We start from the raw sequence: 26882 nt of genomic DNA, 5'->3' as shown, positions 1-26882 counted from the left end.
TTAATGTAAAAAATATTTGCTATGAAGATGCTTTGCTCAAAAAATTTGGCTACGTTATAAGAAAAATAAACCGAGAGTGAAACTGATAGCATGGCCTTCTGTCTAGTTAGGCTAATAATATTTTAGCTTTGCAGTTTTTATTTCCAGATTGTCACTTGCTTATTAAATACAAGAAGAAAAAAATAAAATGATTATGTTTTCATGAAAAAAAGTAAACGTTACCCAATCGAGATTCACCAAAGCCGTACTCACATTTAATAACCTATCATATATAGCCTGATATGAAGCTGTGTGGAAGCAAACAGAAACAAGGAAAACAATTACTGTTTTTCACTGATATCTTTATTTTCCCAAACAAATGCGTGCCCTCACCTTCTGCTTTAGGCCAGATATGTTCAACGTAGTGATCCTCAACCCTTGGGGATGTCTGAGGTACTGTAGGGTGAGTTGTGAAAATTTTGTGTGACATCCGTCCTTTTTCAAGCAGCTAAGGCATCTTGGACCAGGCTTTTAAAAAGTTTTGCTTTACCACGTTTTATCACAAATAAGTCACACATAGTTATTTTCTGAAATCTTGCTTAAAGGTGCAAGAAAGGTGCAATCTTGCTTAAAGGTGCATCGTGCAATTTGTAAGATTTTTTCTCTCCATACATATTCTTATAATTACCTTACATGTAAAATGAGATTTTCTCTACTTACCACAGTTGCCTATGTAGGATCATTCAGTAAGTAAGAGAGAATGATTTGGATTGGATACTCAGGTCGTGCAGCTGATTGTGATGCACTGCAAGCTCTCTTTTACTTCTTAGTTGAGTCCCATCTGCCATTGACACCAAAGGTTTGTATTAAGACTCGATAATATGAGTTATTTTTTATTTACATTACAGTATGTCTTCTAAAAGCCTCTTGGCTAACAGATTAAATCTTCTTTTCAGCACCTTTTGCCCCGTTCAATGTTAATACGTTTTTTGGCCCTCTTCATTTAGCTTTTCAGAACTTTGATACTAAATTTACCAAATGACGAGAGGGTCTTTGCTCTCTCTCCTCCTAATATCCGGGACCCCCAGATAACATTTCAGACCCTACTTGAGAAAAACAAGTTTCCTGCTTGATTTAAGTTATGGATTGGACATGAAAATGAATGGGGCAAGGGAACTATTATAGTTAATTAATTCACCTGTAACAAGCTGAATATTGTAAATCAACAAAGTATTTTTCTAAAATAAAAACAGATATCAATAATTACATCTACAACAGTGTGAATTTTGCTGGGTGGCTAGTTCACTGTTCAATTAAAGAAAGAAAAAACCCACAATGCTGCATTCAACCTCCAAGATGACATAAAATAAAAACACCTGGGAGTAAACAAAGCACATAAAATGAACCATTTGTATCATAAAGATGATGGATTCCCAGAAAAAATACTGTAAGGAGTTGGAGGAAAATCTGACGATAACAAGCAGGAAGGTAAAAATAAAACACAAAGTCACAAAACCACTTTCCCAACTGTATAAGCAGAAATGTGCTATAGGGTCTTTTAAGGATTCCCATGTGGATTTTTCTATTATTTTTTTTACATACATTTGGAACACAGTAGGTTGTATCTAAACATTAAGAATAATGCTGAATCCTAATAGTCCACCACAAACCAAACTGGGGCAGGCACTAAAATTCATTTAAACTGAGCACAATTCCAAAATCCAATAAATTCCCAAATGAAGCTGCTTTGTGCATTAACCAGAAAGAGCAATTAAACAGCCCTGTCTCTGTAAACAAAGCTAAACTTGCATGGAGTGCAATATATCCTCTGTGATTATTTACCGCCCTCAGCGCTCAGCAAAAACAAATAAAAAAATAAATAAAATAACAAGTGCTAACATCAAGCCAGACAGCATTTACAAATTAATCTTAACAAGACAAATTTAAAGAAAAAAAAAAAGGACTTCACATTGCCACTTAAGAGAGAATAATCATTGGTAATTTGAAGATTTCATGCATTCTTTCACACTTAGGACATGGCTGATTTTAGCTTGAAATGAAAATCACCTTCAAAGTCAGTTTGCAATTAGGCTAACACAAAGTGTGTGTATGTTGGAGAGGTCAAATCCTTGACTTTGTCCTTGAAAGTGTAAGACAGAGAGAAAGCTGAATTCTTTGAATGAATAGGCACAACTGATTACTTTCATTTTTCAAAATTAAACGTATCAGCTCAGTAGAAAGAACAAGTTCTGAGCTTTTAAAGTCAAAGTCACTGAATTGAAAGGTCTTAAAAGTGACACTTTGTCGCATGTAGCTGTGGAATAATTAACAACTGTAGCAGTAGGATCATTCCAGCCTCCTTTGACAAGCAAAGCTTTTATATCTGAAAGCATCTCACCATCCTATAGAAATATGGTTTAGCCAAATATCTCTATTCATAACTATCAACAACACGGTTTAACACTTTTAAATAGCCCTATTTTATTCCCTATTGTGAATATGGTGTCAATAAGCAGGGTCTCTTTAAACCAATAAGTCTACTACTGGTGGGGTAAATTACTTGAGCTTGACATGAATAAAAAAAACAAAAACAAAATAAAGAAACAGACAAGTTGCGTGCTTTCTTTTTTTATCTTGAGACTATGCAGATACACTATATTGCCAAAAGTATTTGCTCACCCATCCAAATTATTGGAATCAGGTGTTCCAATCACTTCCATGGCCACAGGTGTATAAATTCAAGCACCTAGGCATGCAGACTGTTTTTACAAACATTTGTGAAAGAATGGGTCGCTCTCAGGAGCTCAGTGAATTCCAGCGTGGAACTGTGATAGGATGCCACCTGTGCAACAAATCCAGTCGTGAAATTTCCTCGCTCCTAAATATTCCACAGTCAACTGTCAGCTGTATTATAAGAAAATGGAAGTGTTTGGGAACGACAGCAACTCAGCCACGAAGTGGTAGGCCACGTAAACTGACGGAGCGGGGTCAGCGGATGCTGACGCGCATAGTGCGAAGAGGTCGCCAACTTTCTGCAGAGTCAATCACTACAGACCTCCAAACTTCATGTGGCCTTCAGATTAGCTCAAGAACAGTGCGCAGAGAGCTTCATGGAATGGGTTTCCATGGTCGAGCAGCTGCATCCAAGCCATACATCACCAAGTGCAATGCAAAGCGTCGGATGCGGTGGTGTAAAGCACGCCGCCACTGGACTCTAGAGCAGTGGAGACGCGTTCTCTGGAGTGACGAATCGCGCTTCTCCATCTGGCAATCTGATGGACGGGTCTGGGTTTGGCGGTTGCCAGGAGAACGGTACTTGTCTGACTGCATTGTGCCAAGTGTAAAGTTTGGTGGAGGGGGGATTATGGTGTGGGGTTGTTTTTCAGGAGCTGGGCTTGGCCCCTTAGTTCCAGTGAAAGGAACTCTGAATGCTTCAGCATCCCAAGACATTTTGGACAATTCCATGCTCCCAACTTTGTGGGAACAGTTTGGAGCTGGCCCCTTCCTCTTCCAACATGACTGTGCACCAGTGCACAAAGCAAGGTCCATAAAGACATGGATGACAGAGTCTGGTGTGGATGAACTTGACTGGCCTGCACAGAGTCCTGACCTCAACCCGATAGAACACCTTTGGGATGAATTAGAGCGGAGACTGAGAGCCAGGCCTTCTCGTCCAACATCAGTGTGCGACCTCACAAATGCGCTTCTGGAAGAATGGTCAAAAATTCCCATAAACACACTCCTAAACCTTGTGGACAGCCTTCCCAGAAGAGTTGAAGCTGTTCTAGCTGCAAAGGGTGGACCGACGTCATATTGAACCCTATGGATTAGGAACGGGATGTCACTTAAGCTCATATGTGAGTCAAGGCAGGTGAGCAAATACTTTTGGCAATATAGTGTATCTACTGATTCTACCTGTCACATGCTTTGCCTTTTCTATCAATAGATTCTAGCAGAAAAATAAAGCAACACACCACCAAAGATAGCTACCATTACCACCTCTACAATACAAATATGACGACAACTTATAGGCATATAAATTAGTGTTTTGATAAATATTTTTGAGATATAAAAAATTTTTAGCCTATACTGGTGTTTGTCTGTTAAGTGGCTTTAACCTCCAGTAACTACATCTGAATTTACACGGAACACAGATTCTAAGGTAGTTATTTTGCTGCAGGTAAGCAAAACAAGGTATACCGCAATTTCCTTTTAACAGCTTCGGGTGAAAAACATATATGCTTCCATAATTTTTGGACCTCACCTGCCTTGTAGCTTTTTACAAAGGTCAGGGAGACAGCTCCACTTAGACAACACAGACAAACTGAGAGTGCAAGAAACAAAACAAAAATTTTCATATTTTTTCAAAGTTTTTGGCAAGATAACATAGAAAATCATCTTTTTACATAAAAAAGTTTGTTTAAACTTCTTTATATGAATAAAAAAACATGAAAACATAAATGTAGAAGCAACAATGACATGAGAAATGATCTTGTGTTACATCTGTCTTAATCAAATATGATTTGCTCTGAACCTGTGTTAAAGTCAGATCATTTGAAATTAATTGTAGACCAATTGTTCAGATTTTTTATGTTGAAATTTGTTTTTCTTTTTAGTAGAAGAAACCTAACAAAGTTTTCTGTAAAACCTTCTTAATAATTGTTATGTTTGGTGCAATGGTGCAATGATAATAAACATATTTTTGCACAAGAGAAGTAAATTAATCTGTCCAGAATATATATATATATATATATATATATATATATATATATATATATATATATATATATATATATATATATATATATATATATATATATAAAATCTTACAAAGCACAGTCAATAATTAGTGATGATTTAAATATGGAAATATGGAAATACCTAATGTTGGAGCTTGTTTTAGCTTTCAGTGTGTGTTTTAACAACTGCCCGACTCACAAGATTCAAACTATCAAGCTTTTACAGCATACTTTACTAACGCGACAAACGGTAGCTGCTGATTCACCACAGCAAGTCCTCTAAGAGGATAAAGATATATATGCAACTATTATGTTTGACTGAACATTGAAAAGAGGCTCCTCTACAGTTCAAATCTGTTAGCGTATACTTGCAGTAAAGTGAATAAGATGTTTAAGAAAGGTAGCCGCTCTTGAAAGGGCTATTTAAGGCTTTCAGTAATGTGTGCATTCCTTTATCCCTGCTCCTTACATTCTCCTCTATGACCTGCACACGTTCCTGTGTTCACTGGTTTCTAAGAGCTTCCAGATAATATAACCCTCCCTTACAGCTTCACATACAAAGTGTCATTTGAGATGACATTAATCTCCACAGCATCCTTCAACCACATTTTGGCCCCTCTCACTGTACATTTTTAAAAATCTATTTGGGTCCTTACTGAGCCTGGACTACAGTGGACAGAACAATCTGTCATGGTATTCATTAGTCACGACAAAACACTGAGCGCCTTTTCATAATCTGTAAAGCAAAGTTAGCAGCCAAAGAAAAAAATATAGCTTTAAAATACGGACCTTTTTGCTGTGCCCAGCTGGGACTCTCTCCAGTGTTCCTACCCTTTTCACACTGTAGAAGAGATACTGGTGCTCATTTGTCAAAGAGGCCACCAGACTCCAACACGTTGTCTGGTTTTGATGAATAGCGTGAGGGTCTCTGTCCTTACTCTGCCATCCATCAGCTGCTATGGATGTACAGCATCAAAGACAGACAACTTTTGCCAGGAAGCTGCATAAGTCCAAAAAAGGCTTCTGACACTTCACACTGAAATCAGTGAGTCCGCTTGGAGAGGCAGGTGGAGTGTTGGTTGGATAGGATTCAGTTCTTTTTTTTTTTTTCAGTAAAGCCAGCTTTGAACATAATTTACATCCCTGCTGCTTTCTTTGCATATTCTGCCCTACCGAGATACACACCTTTCTTTCCATTTTACTATTATAAACTTCCTTGTTGTGGTCTATGATAATGAGCAGAGATGCATAATCTCTGCTCAATATTGAAAGAGCTTGTTCTACTGGTATTCATGACCCAATGTCATGGTTTTTACACAGATCTTAACACAAACAGCGTAGCACTAGATCCTTTTAAGCTCGGCTTGATTCACTTTGCTTACCAAGAGGCATATAAGACGGTATATTTATCTGCAACACAAAGGGCTATGAGAACATTTCACTTGTATATATAATGTGAAATCCCTGTATTTCCTGATTTAGTTCACCCTGCAGCAACTCCACACACATGCTGTGCTTTCAGCTGGACTGATTATCAAAAAGAAGCATCACTTAAAACATACATAAAGGGAGAAGCGTCTCTCGGTTTAGAAGAAAGAGGCATATTAACAGAGAAGCTGTCAGTCTCAAGCCTCTGGAGGAAATTCATTGACTACTTGTTTACATTTTTCAGCATTATATCTTGATTCATGCACAGGTTGGCCCCCTGCTTTTAGGTAAACTATCACTATGGCTGAGTCCTAATGTTCGGACACAGTGTATGAGTGTACTGCAACGCTATTGGCATGTTGCAATTATTTATCATGTGGACATTTAGGATTCATATGCATTCATGGGAGGCTGTCTTTTGACACATTGTAGATAAATCTTTATTGGGAGCATGAAACTTAACTACTGTATATTGGTAACTGTACTAATTGGTCTTATCTGTTTGAAACTGGCAAATAAATGTCATGAATCTTATGTAGAATGTTTTTACCATGAGTGACTTTCCACCCTGATAATAGTGGATAAACGTTTCTTGAGCTCTGGATCATAGATAACACCAAACACTCTTTTCTCAAACCTATGCCAGGTAAAGCAGCTGGATTTAGTGGCGCTCAGGTTGGCCAAATGCTACTTCACCACTGTCCATTGGTTATCAGTTGAAGGATTTGTGTCAATTGCTGTTAAATACTGTATTTTAGAAGCACTAATATAGTTGGGATTGGTCAATATGTTCAAAATCTTGCAAGATGAGAAGAATATTCAACTATAAACAAGCACCAAGTCAAAACATTAAGAAAGGCCTACAGACAAAACAAGACTCTACAAACTGAAATTGTTCTGAGAAACAACTCTTTGTATTCTATCATAACTGCAGTCAATCACTTATAAGGGGAAAAAGAAAACATAGAGTGTGCAAAGTTTGGTAGGATATCATAAACACTAAACTCTGAAAAGTCAAAATACTTAATTAGGTGAAGTTCAGACAGCAATGAAATATTAGCTAGAAATAAAATGTCAGACTGTACCCTATATTGGCCCAGAACATTTTTCCACAAAAATGCTTTGCCTAATATCCCTTTTCTGCACATATACGTCTTATCTGTAAATCTTTGTAAGTTTGATAATCTTATATTTACCTTAAGATATGCTCATTAAAACTCCCCCTTATGCTTCATTTAAAGGTTATTTGAAGATAAACAACGAGGAGAGATGTAAAGCAGAGTTTCTGTTTCAGAAACTTGATGGAAACTTGACAAGTTGAGTTCGAGTACCCGTCTAACCTTTGCTAAAGCTAAGTTTGACATTTTTGATTCAGCTGCATCCTGTGTTCAGGGAATACAGCTGTCTAATAACAGTTTGTGAAAAAAAGAGAAGAAATCAATTTTAGCAGATATAAAAAGAATGCTTTATAAAAACTTTTACTTTAAAGGGAATTTTAAAGTGATTGAGGTCATCTCCAGGTGTGCCTACTTTTAGTCTCTTTAAATGTTTAAAAATTGGATTTTTTCACTCTCCATTCTGTACTAAATATGAAATACCTCAATTAACAGATGATATAGGAGATGGTATAGGTTACTTATATTTGATGACTGTACAGCAGTAGTTCAATGTTTTATATCCTGCAGTTTTTATGCCTCCAAGGGTTTATTTATTAGTGGGGAGGACGTATCAAAGTACCTTATTGAGTAAAGTCTGTTAATATTGGCTTTGTTTATAAAAAGAGTATTTAATCTGTATATTGTCTGGGTAAAAATGTAAATACGCACATACCTCAGTTTCATTTAATGTTTAGCTGGCAACCATTTCACTTCATTAATCATATTCGACAAGCAGATTTTGATTTTGAAATCAAACATGGTGTGATGGTAAAGTCATAGAAGTCATGTAGGTCCCGTTTAAATTGTGTTTATGTGGGATTATTGTATTTGAAAAACAAAAACAAAACGTGCTTAGGAAAATCTGGAGGAAACTTTTAGTTTAAACAAATCATTGGATCAAATCTTGTGCACCAGTGTCTTGGGTAAAAAGAGAGAATAATAATAATGAAACTTTATTGATCTCACATTGGAGAAATTTACCTCTGCATTTAACCCATCCCCTTGGGGAGCAGTGGGCTGCAATCGTGGGGAGCCCAGGGAGCAGTGTGGAGTTAAGGGTCTTGTTCAGGCAACCAGAGTGGCAGTCAGTGGGAGTCGGTTTCAAACTCACAACCTCAAGATTCCAAGCTCTACGCACTAACCATTAGACCACCACTCTAGAAAGACATTATTCTTCACTGGCCACCATTTTGAATTATCCAATTACCTGTTTGGGCTTAACGGAATCTCTTCCACAGAAGGAAATGAGAAATGTTTAAAATGAAGCTGCGTACTAGTGTGTATGGCTTCACTTTATAATCGAGGATGATTTTCTTCATTTAAAATAATCCTGTGCGCAGTGAAGTGTAAAGATGTTTCAGGTGTTCAACATTTAGAAGCTATTTTTCCTTGTCTGAGGTATTTCTGTTGCTAGACATAGATATTTCAAAACATTATAAAGTTGCTTTCTTTCCCTGAATCTGATGACTTGATATTAAACTACTTGTTTGTTAGATCTTCTATCCTACAGTATTTGTCAGTGATCAGAATTTGGGGCATTAGTCGCTTACTGTAAAGATATTATTTACAAAGAGGAACGCAAATCCTGATATGACTCCCATCCCTACATCTGCCTAGGACTGACTGCTTCATATTTGAGCAACTAATAGATAAGAAAAATAATAAGAAAAAAAAACATACAAACTGATTTAAATGTTTTTATTTTTTATTTTTTGTTTCCCTTTATTCAACTTTACATAAAAGAAACTTCAAAATGAATTTAAGTTCTCTGAATTACATTGCAAAACAGTTTCAACAAAACCTTGCTCACCTTCAAGCTGAATTAGTTTTGAAGAAATACTTTTTAAAGCAAAATTCCTATTTCTACTGGAAATAAAACATTCAACAAGGCTTTCGAATACATTTTTTTAATATTTGTATTGTTTTTAGTATTAGTGCTTATTGATTAGATTACCAGCGTGGAGCTTTTCATTTAAAATTAAAACCAACTTCATTATGTTAAATGAGTAATTGCAGCACTGTTGCAACACTATAATATAGGGGCTAAAAATGTTCCTGTTTTAGGTCAATGTTAAAATCAGAACACTCAACTTAAACTTTGTGTTTCAGACAGGAAAAAATAACCCGACTTCATCATTCTGTCTGTGTCTAAAAAAAACATAAAACCCCAGCCCCTTATGTGTTTGCCGATTACAGCAGCTGCAGAAATTCTCCCACATCACAGAAATCTCCCAGGAACAGAGAAGCACAAACGAGCCTCTCATCCCGTCTCCCTCTTTCAGAGAGATGCTGAGCACTCAGGTTCATGTTGGTTCTATCTCACACCTTTAGGAAATTTATGCATGCACTGAAATATGTGATTAGGGTTAATGAAATCTCATACAACAGACACCAAGCATCGCAAGCCCTTCATGAAATAGAAAAAAAATGATAAATTAATTTTCCTCACCTTGTTATTGTGAATCCTCTGCATCAGAGATTTACTGCAGGAGCCACTTAATTTTCAAATTGAGATGCATAAGCCTTCTTTTGGATTTCATGCATGTACAATTAGCTATAAATCTTTAGACAAATTGCCTTTTACTCTCCGATGGCTCTGTCTCCCAGATGATAGAGCAGAATGGAATCTGTCCATCATGACATTGCATTAACCTCCTACATACTAGAGGTTCAGCAGTAGATAAGCCTGCTATCACGGTGGGTTCTCTCTTTCCTTGCTTCCTATATCTCTTTCTGTCCCTACCTACCGCTTGGCTGCTTTCTCCTACCCTCTGTATTTCCAGTCCAATTAACATTAATGGAGTTTGGACGTCCAGTCCCTTGCCTTCTGCCAGCCCACCACCAGCTTTAGCCCCATCTCGAATAAAATCAGGCAATGCTGCAATTATATAACAGCCAAGTGGTGTCAGAGGCACCCGTGTCAAGGTGGTACCTTGTATAAAACACCTGTGTGTTCACTTAGACCTCCAACCAAAGGCGCAGCTCCGCAGCTGACATTGTGCCTCAAATTAACCTTGGTGCCTTTGGGAACAACAGCAGAACACAGTTTCTATGGAGGGCCGGTGCATTGAAGGAGGAAAAAAAACAAAACAAAAAACTGCAGGTTCAGGCTGTGTTAAGGAGTAGGTTGTGTTCCTGAGAATAAAGACGTCAAATGTTGCTTCTCTTAACCTTGAGATGTTACCTGGGGCTAACGGATTCAAGTTAACATTTCCTGCCATAATTCAGCTGTGGAAAAGCAAGCAAAAAAAAAAAAAAAGGAAAAACAAGCATTCATGCAGTGCACACTTAAACAGGGGCTGTGAAGAATGCCAATCTCCTCCTGCAATGTTTACACAGCCTGTGTGGATTCAGTCATTTTCAAAGGCTTATTAGTTTTCATAGTCTTGATTAGGGTGTTATTGTACATTGCAAATCTTACATTTCAGTTTTATTATTCGTTACTATTTTGATCAGTTTGATGTGCACGGTTTTTGCGGTGGTTGCAAAGCAGTCAGTCTGGATTACAGGAAACAAAACTGGAACCAATAAAATAAGAACCTGACATTTTATGACTTAAGTCATTGATCAAAAAGATAACACTTATAATATCATTTAAAGAAAGTTATAGACTTGAAGTTAACAGATATTAAGCATACTGTACATGGCTCTGCATCATTTATCAGGTTATAACCATAAATTTGAATGTTTCATATGTGATAGATTGGTACTGTACTTTATGTGTCATTTTTGTGCTCCGCTGGATAAGGGTATAATTGACCTTTTGGCCTAAATTCAAAATGTTATGTGTGATCTAAAACTAAACATGACAAATAGAAACATTGCTGTGGCAATATCCTGCTGCAGGGAAGCTTTAATTTTTAATAGAGGGAAATTACACTGGTCAGAGTTGAAGGTTTACAAAAAAAAAAAAAAACATGCGTCGGGGATAAAGATTTACGTTTTAGAAAGGCAACAACCCTTGACCACAACAGGAAGAATGCTGCGTTCTATGTGGAAATGGGAAGTCAGAGTGATGTAATTCTCAATGCCTTGAATGGCCGCTACCGCCATTCTTACAACTATCACTGTTCTACACATTTCTTTAAATGTATAATTTTAACCTCAAAATAACCTCGCCGGCGGCCTGTTTTAAAGCGTTTACAAATTATGACTCCAAATGCATGAAAATTACACCGGTAAAATGTTTACCAGCATAGACATTTTAGACACAATTTAACCACCAAGTCAATTTTATGGACATAGCGAGCACCAAAGCACAATTACCGTAACACAAATATAGCAGCAGATCAAAATGTAAACATGACAAAGCAGCCACGACAAGTAAGCATGTCTTTATTAATGCTGTTCAAAAAAGACATATTATTTTCAAGAATTAAAAAAAACACAACTCTGAGTCATGTTTTAACTAATACAGCTTGGGCTGTGTTTTACTCACCAAAGTTGTATGTATATATTCAGAAACTAGAGGGTGTTAGCTTTCAAATAATGTATCACACGTCATTTGGGTTTACAGTTCCTAAGTTATTTGCTTTTCCATTTGGGTATGCAAAATAGGCATATATTTCCCTAAATGAGGTGGATGTTAAGATGTTAAAACATTAAAAGCCGTGAGAATTAGTATGTGCAGCACTCACTAGATGCCACACAAGTAAGAAATAATTTTACAGCTGTTGATACAAATGGCAGGCAACCACAATGTAAAAGTTAGATGTAATCAGTTTATCCCAACTTACTCAATGTTAACCTTTGAGGAGAATTCAAATTAAGATTTCCTACTTAAAGTGAAAAAGTTCAGAATTCTGAGGACAAGTGGAACATACAGTGGGTAAAATAAATATTGGAGGCACCACCATTTTTCTCAGTAACTATATTAGTGGAGGTGCTTGTGACATGATGTTTTCACCAGATGTCAGTAACAAACCATGCAATCATACATACAAAGAAATCAAAGCATAGATGTCCAAAATTAAGTTATGTGTCATGATCTTGGCACTGATGCTTGGTCTGATTAGTCATGTCATTCACCTGACGCTCATCTTATCCACCTGCTTAAGTCTCTTTTTAACCAGCCTACAGACCTGTTCTGTGTGCCAGATTATTCGAGTTTGTGGTGAGAGTTTTCTAACCTTCCTGAGTGTTTCTGATTGCCTGATCCTGACCCATTCTGCCTTTGGACCTTTGAACCTGTCTGTCCCCATTCTGATTTGTTTGCCTGAACCTGTCTTCAAACTCCTGCTGGATTTCTGCCTGTCTGTGAATCGGGCCTGGAACTGTTTCGCAACTCCGTTCTGGATTTACCTTCGGCACCTCTTCGGACCTCTGATCTCCTAGGTCTGACTACTAAGCACGTCTTGCTGCCTTCTTCATTTGCTTGGTTCTGATCTCCTGCCTGTCTTCCGACCTCCAAGACATCAGCTTCAGGAACTCTCTGGGTGCCGCCATGCTGTCTTTGCAGCTGAACGGCTGGAACCAACCTCCCCTTCTGGGGAACTATAAGACCAGGTTAGTGTCTCACACATTCATCCACCTTCGGATAGACCTGCAGAGGTTCCTGCCTTAGGGGCCAACACTGCTCACTGCAGTTCCGTGAATTATTTATTGTTTTCTATGAAACACTTGAACCTGCTAATTCCAGGTCTCTCCGAAGCTCTCCACAAGTGCTATTTGGCTCTTGGACAACTCTTCTGATAATTCATTTCCCTCTGCTGTTAGAAATCTTCCAAGGAGCATCTGGTTATGGTCACTTTATTTTCTTTTCCGCTTCCAAATTATGGCACCAACGGTGGTCACTGGAACATTCATAAGTTCAGAAATACTTCTGTAAGCAATGCATTAATTATTTGCAACAATAACGTTGCAAATGTATTGAGAAAGCTCTTTACTTTTACACAACATGTGTGTAGTGTGATACCACAGACAACTTTTTGTAGGCCATCATTTGGGACTGAAACAACTGATATTAGTTTACACTGGCATGATTGCTTTCTGATACTTAGAGATTTTGGCTGGTGTCTTGGCTTTCCATACCTTTTTGCACCTCCCTTACTTCACGGGCTCAATACTTTTTCTCCTGTGCCATTCAACATTATTACACATAACTTAATTTCTGGGCATCTATGGTTTGATTTCTTTGTATGTGTGGATTACATGGATTGTTACCAACATCTGGTGAAAATGTCATGTCAATAACGACTCGAGGAATATATTTACTGAGAGTGATGGTGTCTTCAATACTTCTTTCACCCGCTGTACAATTGGTGACCTTCCTTACAGACAGCACTATCTGGATAGCACTTCAATATGGTGACCACTGAAGCATTTCTGCTTAGATATCCAAAACATTTGTATGTATTCAGACTGAGTTGTTACTTAACTCTTTTGGGAGATTTTTTCTAGTCTGATATCAAATATACGAATACTGTATGTGGACCTGGAGGGATGAAAATTTAATTATGTGCATCTTTACAGCTAAAAACCAAACATTTTGGCTTATCCAGTTACAGCCCAGATGTCATTGAGTTTGGATTGCTAAATCGCTGAGAAATAAAAATGGATAATTCACTAAGTTGGTTTGCTGGATGTCCATGACCTTGTTTAGCAGTTCTGCAAAAAAACAGTTTGATGTTATTGTATCATTATGAATTTTCTTTTTCCAAAAAATGGAAAGGACTTATAAACGTGTTTACGATAGGAAACATTGCTGACTTATTAAGGATAAGAAAATCATTGGACTGTCAGTGACTGTGGCAGTAAGACCATATCATGGGTTGCAAATTTATACAGCGACATACATACTGCGTAAATAAGAATGCATTTTGAATAACACATGCAAGACCACAAGAAAACCTTCTTTTTCGACTTAAAGAGTTTGGGCTCCTGTTTTTGCCAAACAACTAAATGATCAGGTTGCTGTAAATAAATCACCTCCTATTTGTTCTTGTGTGTGGGTGTGTATGGCTGGGCTTTTAGGGAATTAGCTAAGAACGGAACAACCCTGTCTGCATCCGTAAATGCAGTAACAGCTTATTAAAACCCTTTGCCATGAAGCAGTTTAGGTATCACTATAAATAACGCTTGTAACCATCTTGCTGCAAGTTGGAGATGACTTCACATCTAAGAATGTGTTTTGTTTTTTTTCCTCTTGCCTATGAATACACACTGTACAGGAAAGATTCCAGACTGACTTAAAATAAAAGGTAGGAAGCAGGATGAAGTGATAAATCAGAGAGTGTAAGTGTGTTCACACTCACAAGTTGACAATGACAGTTTTGTATATGCAAAGCAACTATGGAAAAAGCTTCCAGCTTTGAATAGGTAAGGTGATTGTCCTCAGATTTAAAGTTTAAGTTAACATGTTATCTCAGTTTCATCTTCACCAAAAACAAAAGAAAAATAATATTTCTCCTGTTAAAATAGTAATGATCTTTATCTAGGGTATGAAAATGGGTAAAGTTAGCTTCCAGATAAGCTTGCAGGAATCCTGCTGTGTGTCTATTCAGAATTTCACATTCTGCAGTTTTTTTTAAATCAAAAACAAATCTTCAAACCTTGCTACCTTGAAACTGAGCCATTTTGTGATCAGTTTCAAATACTGTAAAATTATCCTGCAACTTGGACTTTAAAAGTAGACAAAGTTGTGGGAAAAATCTGTTTATTTAAACATTTTGTATCATATTACACAGGTGGTGCACATCCAAGCTTTGACTGAAATTTTGGCCTGATATTATGTTATTATGGTACATGGTCCTCATAAATAACCGTGCATATATTTGGTACGTATTTCAATGATTAAAAAAGCCTGAGAGGAGTTATAAAGTTGTATAATTCTTTATGCAGACTTTGTATGAAATATAAGTTCAACCATTTGTTAAACCTAAAACATGTTTAAGACATGAAAGAAGCTTCTACCTGTTTTAGTTTCAACAACTGGTAATTAGTGTATTTTTTGTATTAATTTGTGCTCACTATATATTATATATAACATTTTTAATTTCACTGTATTACTACTAAATAAATGCACATGGATTTAAATTAAATCTGTCATTGTTTTTTTCTCTGTGACACGGCGGTATTAGATGAACGTGCATTCTAATTTTAAATATTTTCACTTAAGCAACATATATGTGCATAAAAATATACAGTATGCAAGGATTTTTGCACAATTCCATGTGGGCAGTCCGTCTGCATTACTTAAAAAGAAACAACAAAGTAAGAAAACATATTAGTTGGATAATAATGCTGACCTTAGTTCTGTTACCACTCTCTTTTAGGCTGACTGCTTTCATTCTGTCTCTTTTCCTCTACTTGCTGCAGAAGTAGAAGTTAAAAGAGAATACACTGTATATGCCATTTTTGTTTATTTTTCTTCCTCTTTTCACACAGATCTTAGGCAGCCGTGTTTCTCTTTGGGCTTTCTTTACTGGATCCTCTTCCTTCAGGCAACAATTGTTGTTTCCCCGGTGTTTATATTTTGCATAAACATGCAAACTGTATGTTTGCAAAATAATGTAGGGTTTAAGATTCTATCTTACCCTCTTTTTTTTGTTTTTTTAACAAGTCCCACTCCCAAGGTACACAGACTCTTATGAAATGTGGATGCATAAAGCCTGGCCAAGCTTCCAAAAACAGGAAAGTGCAAGTCTCCCTCTGCTGTGAGTCATTATGCATGAGGACAGAAATAGTGAGTACAACTCTGTGTAAGAGAGCTGATTTGACTGTCCGATGTAACAGAATGATTAAATGAGACATTTATGGGTCGGTCTGTGACACATGAAAAAAATTGCTAGATCCAAAAGGGTTGTGGCTTAAAAGGGTCAACATCTGATTACCAGAACAGCCTTTCACATATATCTGGTTAAACCCTAAATTGCCTAATTTTCAGCCATCTGGCAACTCAAATTTCAGATATATTCTGATTCAGTGAACATATAATACTAACCACCAGTTCCCTTTGACATCTTCCTTTGGTGTGGAAGCATTAACTGAGTGAAGTTAGCTTCTTTCAAGCAGTATAGAGAATGGAAACATTATTGTCTGTAACATGTTAGCCTAGTCTGTGGTTCTTTTAGGCTGTTAGAGAGTAAAAGAGAGCAGAAATTTGAGCAAATAACAAAAAAACAAAAACAAATGGCCAGAATATACACACAGAATATACCGGTAAGTTACCATTTACAATTGTGGTATTTCAATTAAAAATAACCCTAACCTATAGCCAGGCATATTTTAGATCACAACCCTAGACTATGGATAAAGTTTTGCCTAGCCATAGACCATTCAGGTCTTTATCTTGGTCTTTTTACAAGGCAGGAAGGTCCAGTTGCTGATTAAATGACTTGTGTGAAGTAACAAAAGCGTTTTCATTGCAGTTTTGTAAAATATAATAATTTCGATTTGACCTAAAAACAACCCCACTAAAATATAAAGACTTATTTTCCAACAGTGTAAGTTTTGTTTTTAATTTCAGTGTTTCTATTTAGACATTTCATAAATTAGTGCAATCTAATGGTAAATTGAAACGCAGCTAGAGACTGCTGTGTTGGAATGGAATTAGATATTTTGTGACTGTGCTGCCAGCTGGAATAACTGTAGCTAGTCTGGTTACTAGCTCCAACAGCTGAGCAAAACTCATTGATCTGATTTACAACTAGACAGTGCTAGACTCTTTTGTTTAAGTTTTCTATTTTTTTAGATTCAATTTCTGACTTGTGAGAGACATGAAAAACAGCGTTAATAGCACAGCGGCCAATAAGGTGTTACCACAACCCAAATACAAGAAAATATGCATAAAAAGCCATTAAAAAGATTCATATCTCCGATAGCAAAGTCTGCAGCTCTCTTTGGTGTTGTCATAATTGTTTTATAGTAGTAAAAAATGTTTTGGTCTTAATTCAACCTAGCAGCATTTTTAATATGAATTGCTAGGGTGAGCTAATTTAGATATGATTTTTTTTTTTTTTTTTTAAAGAGGAAACGCACATAAAAAAATAATTTCTTTAGGTTGTATATTTTTTTTTTCCCAAAAAGAAAATGCACCTTCACTAAAGTTCAACTATTGCTGCATTTTAAAGAAAGAGATCAGGCCCATGCTAAATAAAAAAAAAAAATCACAGAAATGTGAAGGTTGATATGCATGTATGATAATTTCACATGTCAATACTGATATACATAAGGAAAGAAAATAAAATACAGGCAAGTTTATTTATAAAGTGCATTTTAATAGCAAGATAATTCACTGAGAATAAGAAAAAAAGAAAATTATGTTTCAGTGGCATATTGAAAGTCAGCCATATTTCATAAAATACCATGATAAGCTTTGATAAGCTGAAACTAAAATGATTTGTATCCTGGTTGTTTTGAAATAAGTCTTCTTTGCAATTCCTTAAAGGTATAAAAAAACTCTCTTATTTTGAGTGTCTGCAACGCCATAAACCAAGTAATCTCACACCACAGGCAGATTGGCTGCAATAGAGATGAAAAACAAAGCTAATACACAATAGCATGCCAACCTACTTCTATCAGTGCGGTGAAACATATGCAAAAACAGATATGTAGATTACAGGAGTAATTCGTCAAGCAAATATTTAAATGCAACCCCACGATCTTTACGTACCAACACACAAACCTGACTAGCATGAAATATTTTAACTCACAAAGTCACAGCAGGAGGCCAGTCGCAAAGCAAAATTCTTGCTGATTACAAACAATATGCGACATCTCAAGGATGCTCTCCTGCGTCTCCCAGCAGACTGAATATTATTATGCTGCTCTTTCTCTCTCTACTCTTCAATGCCTTTTGTATTTCGATATTTAGCTTTCTCCATGCATCCTAGCCACCACTTAAACAGGGGGTTGCAAGATGATCTGCATTAAGTCTTTACCCAAGTCGACCCCTGACAGTTACAAATTACACAAGGAGCAAGAGCATGGCATTCTGGGCCCTCCCCAGCCCTCTAAACCTTCTCTGTTAAGCTGATTGAAATTAAAGGGATGGACAATTCTTAAAAGCTCATTCAAACCGTGATAAGTCATTATGGCTCTGCCCCTTCACACAGCAATTGACCAACTTCTAAGATGCATCCCAGCACGCAGCAACACGTCGTTTTGCCTCATCAGTCATCTTGTGTAGCAGTGGACGGAGAGATCCGTATGAGAGAGCTGTATGAGCATGAAACATGAATCTTGGACCCAGAAATCCATATCCATTATCGTTGCATGCATGCTTTTCATTTGCAGCAGGACTGTATTGATTTCCCTCCCATTTCCCAGCTTTAAACAAGGTGTAAAAGAGTGTTTTCTCTCATGCTACTGTTAAATTTATCATAATTGAGATCATGTGAGGACAGCATGTCAGACGGTGATAAACACCAAGGCCATTCGTGCAGGAAAAGCCAGTGAACGGAGGATCACTGCCTTTAAAAAAAATATCCTGGCATATTTAGACTGTATTTTTATAACCAAACATTTTTAACATTTACAGACCTATAGTCAGTCATTAACAAGCAGCATAGTGAAAATAATTCTCGGATCAGTGCAAAAACCCTTTGAAACCATTTATAGAACATTTATTATTAGATTGATGGTGTTCCATTCATCCTGCATGCATTTTGGTACTCTTTTTATCAATTGTAAAACAAAAGCAAAATTCAAAGCAGGTGTGTTAAATTGTTAATTAATTGTATTTTTTTGTCATGAAAGTGTTTTAAATTTATTAGATAAACAGACCAAAACACACAAGAATACCATAATACAATAGTAATATAAGATTTAAAGCAGCCTAAATTCATTTCCATCTTTCTAACAAACACATACACACACACACTCCAGTTTGTTTATCTATCCATATTAAGACTTTGTATTGATTTACATTCATTTTATTTATTGCATCTGTCACCCTGATATTTATCCTTACCCTATCCATTAGCAGCATAATCCTAACCCTAACCTTAATCTAAATTCAATTCACATAATGGCACTAAACTGACTCTAAGGTTAAAAATGGGGGTCCGCCATTATTAGGACAAGCCTTCGGTCCAGTTAACACCTGTTGGTCCCAAGAGGGTTAATAAAAATACCAAAAACTGTCCTAAATACCTGACAGAAACAAGAACACACAAACTTTTCTCTTCGCAGGGCCTTTCCATTGACTTCTATTAATTTCTACAGATTAACCGTAACCCTAACCCCAACCTTAACTTTAATTCCTAAACGTGACCCCCGACCCCAAAACAGTGATTCATGTCTCACAAGGAATAGCTGCCCCCACAACATGCTAATTGACCAGAAAATAGCACAATGTATTAAAAGCAAGAGCACGCACACCTTCTTATCTACAGGCAGTGAGGACCATGTTTTCACTCCCATTGACTGCCAATGATTTTCAGTCATTTTCAACCCTTTCTATGTCCTAATCCTGACAATAATCCTAAACTTAACCAGTCCTGAACCTAACCGCCACTGCTAGAGGGAAACTTCTCCTCATGGGGACCCAATGTTGGTCCCCACAAGCACCTATAAGTCCTCAAAATGTAACATATTCCTGAGAAATTGTCCCCACAAGGTAACACAAACATTGACAAAAGCAGACATGTGTGCAGGTAATAAAATGTCATTGTCACAGGTCATATAAAGTGTCACATAAACTATCACACAAACATATAAGGCATTTTAAAAAAGGTAAATAAATAAACGCTCTCAGCAGTTAAATCTTAATGTATTTAGGGAATAGAAACCCGGGTTGCTCGACCCTTATGTTGTTGTTTTTTTTAACGTTCTGATCAGACCATGAAAGAAATTCCCTTCTTGTATTTACTTTAAAGTATTTCTCTAGCCTTTTACAGCACATGGTTTAGACAGACGTCTCTGATCTCTTTGTCCGCTGTGTAAAGCCCCCAACACTGACAATGGTGGGTTTCTGGAGCTGCACGTCTCCTTTCCCCCACAGCCTGTGACTGATGACTCACTCCTAAATGTCCTGTGGTGTGCAGGCTAGATTTGAGTGGCACAATCAAAAAGCAGACAATCAAATAAACCTCTTCTGAGTACTCTTCATCATAAACCCCTTCCATTTAGATGGCCAGACAGTGCAAACTCAGAATTAATTTAGTTTAATCACTTGTTTTTCAAACTATCTGTGACTATATAATACAGTGGTATTCATTAAAAAAAGCCAATTAATACCTGATGTTATAAAGACGTCTTCCTATGTATTGTAGGCTTTCAGCAATTAATCTTTTTCCATAAAGGATTAATTACAAGACATAAAAAATCTAAGATTATTAAAAACAAGAATTTGGTCTGATTTTCTCTGAACAGTAAAAATTATACATGTTGACTCTAATATATATTAATGCATTCGCTGAAAGGCGATCAGGTCAGGGCTCGGGAAAAACCTTAACATATTGTTAATGTCAGCTTTTTATAGATTTGAAAAAATGGCTATCCTGATGAAGAAACATTTCTTTCTTAACCGCTACCTTCAGACTCCAGTTGTCACCATCCAATGATGAAAAGCTTTTAGGAAGGAACAATTCAGGAAAAGGAAAGCGCCCTGTCCATTTTGAGCTGGAGCATTCTAGAACAGTGAGACTGATGGTCTGACAACAAATGGGAATTCAAGGATAGCAAATAAAAATTGCTGACAAGTTTCTAAGAAAGACTATTTGCATAAAGGTTATGCTGTCAGTTTGACACAAATTCAGAGGAAATTACATGCAGTTAAGTCGATCAAATTTAGCTCACATCAAAAATCACATTCTTAGTGTTTCAGCTTTTAGGTTGTGGTTCATGTTGCCAAATGACTGACTTTAGTGGATGGAAATAATACGATTCAGGATAGAAAACCAGCAAATCTCTTCCTTTAGGATTTTTTTTTGCTTGTTTATTAGCGTACCCTGTTACTTTGAACAACAAAAATGACCTCAACATTACGAATGGCACCCTGCCCTGTTTATGGTCTTACAGCCGTCATGGTGAAGTGTAAATGTTTTAAAGGTGGGGTATGTGATGTTTTCTGGAGCATGTTTTTACCATACTGATTGAAAACCTCCTCACGAGCCCATTGCGCCAACTGAGATAGAATGTTTGGAAAAAAAACGAAATCTTTTAGTCCAGTGTAGAGGGCGTAGTCAGAGGAAAACGCAAACCAATAGAAGTAACTATCATCCCTACTTCTACTGGTTTCTGGCACGCCCATCAACCGTCAGCTCTGAGCTCTCCCCACCCCTCCCCCCTGCGCGTTCACAGACTCGTGACCCCCCCCCCCAAGTGCCGCTGAAGGGAGGACCTGTTCGAATTTACAGACAGAACTCTTGTGGTCTCCTTATTTTCAAGGACTTCGAAGGATCCAGTCTAGGTAGACCGCGTCCTTGGAGGATGCAGCCCAGGTTTTTGAACAGAGCCTCTGATTAAGAACAGGGCTGCCTGCACTGACGCGGCTCAGGGATTACGTCACACGGAGCGTCGTGCGCAGTGAAATCAGGACATTTCCTCACTTTCTAAAAAAAACCCGGGACGCCCGGGACAGGACGTGAAATACGGATATGTCCCGGGAAATACGGACGTTTGGTCACCCTAATCAATACTTCTTGAAATGACAACCGTGACAACTTGTTTACGACCATATTGAATTGTTCAACACTCTTACCGTACTAGGAGAAGACGACGCCATCATGGAAGTTAGCCTGTTATGTTGTGGTTAGCTAGTAATAGACATGAGCTTCTCGCCTCATCCCGAGTCACGTGCACTCGCGAGGTCTCGGCCTGTTTCTTTCTCGTTCTCGGGAACATCCGAACATTCTCGACTGACAGCAGGCGCGTTCATGTAATTTGGAGGCGTGGTTTCGTGGGGTGGGCTGAAGGTGTGTATTTTCAAAAATGTAGCTGGCAGGAACCGTTTATCCAGGATCATATACCCCACCTTTAATTGGTTGATCACACCCTTTTAGATATATCAGTGTGTCTTCTTTTTGCACGGTGAGCCAAACGGCTGCAGCAGCTTCTCAAAAATAGGTCTCCAAGCAGGCCTGACGGTCATCTGTAATCTAACTGTGACATGCTTTATCACTGACTTCAGTTCAAAACGCTCTTTTTCATGCCCATCTGTTTGTTCACCCCCACCTGCAACACACAGCCCTTATCTTGTTTGTCTTTGACGAGAAAAGAGCTTTTCTTAGCAGTGATTGTTCAGCAGTAAGTACTCGGCTTGTCAGATCCCATCACGGGCATTTGATTTGAGCTGCATCGACCCTGATTGCAGTGGTGGGCAAGGCGGCTCCATTCAGAGAGAAAGAGGACACAACTCTGTTTTTTTTTCCTGCCAAAACTGCAGCCTTTGGGTCTCTTTCACTGGCTGTATGAATATGAGAGTGTCAATAAAGTCACTGTAGACAGCTGCACATGCCCCTGTGGCTGGGTTCCTGCCTGACTGAATCGATTCAGGCTCTGTTTATCTCATTAGCTTGTAGCATGTCATAAATCACACAATGGCACTTTGTTTCAGGCCTGCAGCCTGCTGTGTAATAAAACCCAAATCCTCCCCTCCATGCGAACATTATTCTGTCTACAGTTCTGCTTAGTGATGAACACTGAGCTGATTGTAACTAAGCGCAGCCTCTTGGCATACATCCAAGTGATGCTGTTTCATCCAGTGATTTAGTGTCCTCAGAGGCTGGAGACAGAGGACACATTACGGTGGTCTGCACATATTCTCACAGACTAACAATCAAAATGAAGCAAAAAAAAAAAAAAAAAAGAAATGAAAGGGATGCCTGTTTAATAGACTTTGATAGAGATTAAAATATCTAAATTAAAGTAAAAAATAAAACGTATTATTTAAGAGACAAAAAAATTGAAAAATTCAAACACTGAAAACAAAATATGTGTAAGAGCAAATCAAGATGTTCAAATAAACAATTTTTTGCCCAAGGCCAACCAGTAGAATCTGCATTTTTTAGGGCATCTTTGAATGACTATCAAGCCAAACATTAACTGCACAATCTCAGATTTCTTCCTCTGTGCAGGATTTTCATGTTAATGAATGTGAATAATCCATATAATACCTGTGTTCTATCTCTTCTGTCCTTTAATGAGATGTGACAGAGATAAACAAGAGCTGTCCCCTCATCTCGCGCTCTTATGTCTCATAAGACTATCATCAAAATCTTCTCAAACCGTTATCCTTGCTTTGAGAGAAGACATTGCAATAGGTTTCTAAGCGTACTGTTCATTTAATGTAGTGAAAAAAAATTCAACAAAACTACATACATGCAGCATAAAACAACCTTATATATCCCCAGAATGATTTGTTATCAATGCCCCTATTTTCTTTCAATTTTGTCTCACTACAACCCTTAACTTTACCATTTTTATTGCGATATACTGTAAGTTTTAGTAATAGTTTTTAGTTTTTCTTAGTCATCCAAATACCATGTTTAACAGACTGTTACTCTACTGGCTTTGGGCATAGACTACAGCTTTTGGCCATTCTGTGCAAAAGTATTCAAACTCAGCCAGACTGGAAAAATGGTAGCTGTGAACATCTTTCCCCAAGAATCAAAGGTCTCAATTAGTTCTCATTTGGACTAAGGTCTGGACTTTGGACCATTCAGACATACAGGTGCTGGTCATAAAATTAGAATATCATGAAAAAGTAGATTGATTTCAGTAATTCCATTTAAAAAGTGAAACTTGTATATTATATTCATACATTACATACAAACTCATATATTTCAGATGTTTATTTTGTTTAATTTTGATGATTACAAATGACAACAAATGAAAATCTCAAATTCATCATATCAGAAAATTAGAATATTGTGAAAAGGTTCAAAATTGATGGCCCCTGGTGCCACACTCTAATCAGCTAATTAACTCAAACCACCTGCAAAAGCCTTTAAATGGTCTTTCAGTCTAGTTCTATAGGCTACACAATCATGGGGAAGACTGCTGACTTGACAGTTGTCCAAAAGACGACCATCGACACCTTGCACAAGGAGGGCAAGACACAAAAGGTCATCGCTAAAGAGGCTGGCTGTTCACAGAGCTCAGTGTCCAAGCACATTAATAGAGAGGCGAAGGGAAGGAAAAGATGTGGTCGAAAAAAGTGTACAAGCAAGAGAGATAACCGCACCCTGGAGAGGATTGTGAAACAAAACCCATTCAAAAATGTGGGGGAGATTCACAAAGAGTGGACTGCAGCTGGAGTGAGTGCTTCAAGAACCACCACACACAGACGTATGAAAGACATGGGTTTCTGCTGTCGCATTCCTTGTGTCAAGCCACTCTTGAACCACAGACAGCGTCAGAAGCGTCTTGCCTGGGCTAAAGAGAAACAGGACTGGACTGCTGGTGAGTGGTCCAAAGTCATGTTCTCTGATGAAAGTAAATTTTGCATTTCCTTTGGAAATCAAGGTCCCAGAGTCTGGAGGAAAAGAAGAGAGGCACTTCATCCACGTTGCTTGAAGTCCAGTGTAAAGTTTCCACAGTCAGTGATGGTTTGGGGTGCCATGTCATCTGCTGGTGTTGGTCCATTGTGTTTTCTGAGGTCCAGGGTCAACGCAGCCACATACCAGGAAGTTTTAGAGCACTTCATGCTTCCTGCAGCTGACCAACTTTTTGGAGATGCAGATTTCATTTTCCAACAGGACTTGGCACCTGCACACAGTGCCAAAGCTACCAGTACCTGGTTGAAGGACCATGGTATCCCTGTTCTTAATTGGCCAGCAAACTCTCCTGACCTTAACCCCATAGAAAATCAATGGGGTATTGTGAAGAAGAAGATGCAATACACCAGACCCAACAATTCAGAAGAGCTAAAAGCCACTATTAGAGCAACCTGGGCTATCATAACACCTAAGCAGTGCCACAGACTGATCGACTCCATGCCACGCCGCATTGCTGCAGTAATACAGGCCAAAGGAGGCCCAACTAAATACTGAGTGCTGTACATGCTCATACTTTTCATGTTCATACTTTTCAGTTGGCCAACATTTCTATAAATCCTTTGTTTTTATTGGTCTTCAGTAATATTCTAATTTTCTGATATGATGAATTTGAGATTTTCATTTGTTGTCATTTGTAATCATCAAAATTAAACAAAATAAACATCTGAAATATATGTGTTTGTATGTAATGTATGAATATAATATACAAGTTTCACTTTTTAAATGGAATTACTGAAATCAATCTACTTTTTCATGATATTCTAATTTTATGACCAGCACCTGTACTAATATCAATCATTTTTATCCTTGAGTCACCCTTTTTTAGCTCTGTTCATCTTCCTATTGGATTTCACTGTCCCACATTTAAATGCTCACTTGGTATGTTATGGGTTGTGTGCAATATTGTTTTTTTCCAAATGTGTTTTTTTTTCTCCCAGCAAAATAGTTCCAATTTGGTCAACTCTGCCCATTTTCTTTTCGTGCATCTGTTGGGTCCCATGCATGATGTCTATTAAACCATAAATAGCAATGCTTATAGTTTTCTTTATACACTCAGCTTCTTTTGTTTCTCTTTTGTCTAACACCCACATTTATGTAAATCACAATAGCTGTCCTGTCAGCATTTCCTACCTGCAGCTACCACAGAGTTACCATGGCCCTGTTTGCTGCTTCTGTGATTAATACACAACCTGTCAGTTTAGGTAAATAAACATGTACATTGTTTAGCAGTTTTTGATGCCATTCTATTTTTAACCTTTTGATGGATTGGAGGTTTTTCTTCATGTAGCGTTATCAGAGGAAAATTATCTAACTGCATGTTGAAACCTTCCAGATTTTTATTTTCTGATTTTTTTCTTTCCCTTTTGAATTTTTGTGACCTTTTCTGTTCCAAACAAACAGAGGGAATAACATGCAGCAGTGGTCACAAAGAGTTTAAAACAGAGATTTCAGTTTTCCTTCCAGTTAAACAATACAAACACTTTCTCTGTTAGGAATAATCATCTTTATCTGTATGCTCCCATTTCTTTTTCCAAACCCTTGTTACTTACATAATGAAGACAATGTTATTTTTCCTGACAGAAGAACTCTTCTTATTAAATAACCTGCTTGGAAAACATTAGCAGTAACACTTAACAGTTAGGTAATATCAAGGTTTAACAAACACAGACATGAATGTCAAAGAATAATCTATTCTGTGCACATATATGGGCCTGTCCTCCAAATATTGCATTTTTATCTTCTAAATAAACTGCATGGGGAGCATTGGTAAAATCCCCACTGTCTTACGTCTGTGTAGATTATTACTAATAAGCAGTTTTAGTCAGTTTGCACACTGCCCAGTGCTAAAGGCTGCTGCGTGAATAGCCTTAGGCTGCAACAACACAGCCTTTCATAAAAACTGACATGTATGACAGTTAATATAAATCTGACTGATATCATTTTAATCCAAAACTGCAGTGTGCAAAAGACAGCAAATTCTTCTTTTGATGTTTATTTTGTAAAATGTTACTGAGCAGTGAATTTAAGAACACCAGAAAGCAATTTCCTTTAGGAATGAAAATATTCCCTTTAAAGTAAAAATGTGCTTCAATAAATAATATGTGCTAAATGGTGTTATAACGGTGGTTCCAAAAAAG

At 37.4% G+C, this 26882-nt stretch overlaps 1 protein-coding gene across 3 annotated transcripts in view; it reads right to left on the bottom strand.

The window, feature by feature from the left end:
* b3gat1a (beta-1,3-glucuronyltransferase 1 (glucuronosyltransferase P) a) overlaps window positions 1-26882 on the bottom strand; it is a 138481-nt gene that overhangs the window by 94627 nt on the left and 16972 nt on the right. The gene's annotated exons all lie outside the window — the stretch shown is intronic.

The sequence above is a fragment of the Cyprinodon tularosa genome, unplaced genomic scaffold (genome assembly GCF_016077235.1).
Source record: "Cyprinodon tularosa strain WSP-4 unplaced genomic scaffold, ASM1607723v1 ctg69, whole genome shotgun sequence".
NCBI lineage: Eukaryota > Metazoa > Chordata > Actinopteri > Cyprinodontiformes > Cyprinodontidae > Cyprinodon > Cyprinodon tularosa.
This window is presented reverse-complemented; position numbering and strand designations above follow the sequence as displayed.